Source organism: Bison bison, unplaced genomic scaffold (assembly GCF_000754665.1).
Source record: "Bison bison bison isolate TAMUID 2011002044 unplaced genomic scaffold, Bison_UMD1.0 scf7180017864369, whole genome shotgun sequence".
Lineage (NCBI taxonomy): Eukaryota > Metazoa > Chordata > Mammalia > Artiodactyla > Bovidae > Bison > Bison bison.
The window spans coordinates 4,195,076-4,195,959 of record NW_011494941.1 but is presented as its reverse complement, the minus strand read 5'-3'; the positions used below and the strand labels follow the sequence as shown (position 1 = coordinate 4,195,959).

Below are 884 nucleotides of genomic sequence, written 5' to 3'. Positions count from 1 at the left end.
GGGGTTATCAAGAAAGCAACAGGGGCCCTTCAGGTGGATAGAGGGTATGACTGCAAGTGGACTGAATGTCACGTTCACCAGACAGCTCCTTAAGCGTGGAAAGGATGGTGGCAGTATCTCAGAATGAACAGAGAATCAGTTAAGAAGATGTGTGGGGAGAGTAATGTACATATCAACATCTCCAAAGGGAATTATGCTGAGAGAATTACCACTCTGGCTGGACCCACGAATGCCATCTTTAAAGCCTTTGCTACCATCATGGATGAACTGGAAGAGGACATCAGCACAGCTGCCAGCAAACCCTGGTCACCCTGAGCCTAGTGGTCCCTGCTAGCAGTGTGGCTCTCTCACTCAGAAAGGTGGTTTTGAGATCAACAAAATATGACAAGGGAGTACAGGGGTTCAGGACCAGGTGGCAGGGAATATGCCTCCCTACTTGAGTGACCAGGCCATTATAATCTCTGATGTAAGCCATCACTGAGTGTATCTGACAAGCCCTTCTGGTCATGTTGGAGTCACCCTGACTCCAAAGGCCATCCAGCTCTCTGGTCATCTTTGCAGTGATCAGGACACATAAGACACAGGCAATGATGGCAAGGGCTTTCCTCATCCCTACTCCACTGCCCATCCATGTGCCTCAACCCTGGAGGCCTGCAGAATTCAAGGATGCTATTTCACAGCCACATTTGACCAAGCTTCCCCTGTTGGCAATGTGAAAATCTTGTTTTCCTCTGAGGCATGGCAACCCTGGATTCAGTGACATTGAATCCACTCTCCAGAGATGTATCTACTGTGACTACTCATGGACTCATCATTTCAAGCATTTTCATTGACCTCTTACGGGTACCACCATACAAGCGGTAGCCATTCTCTTCTCCAGGGCT

The 884-nt window shown here is 48.6% G+C and overlaps 1 pseudogene; it reads left to right on the top strand.

The window, feature by feature from the left end:
* The first annotated feature begins 46 nt into the window (after positions 1 to 46).
* Positions 47 to 524, top strand: LOC105000180 (annotated as a pseudogene).
* The last annotated feature ends 360 nt before the right edge of the window (positions 525 to 884 follow it).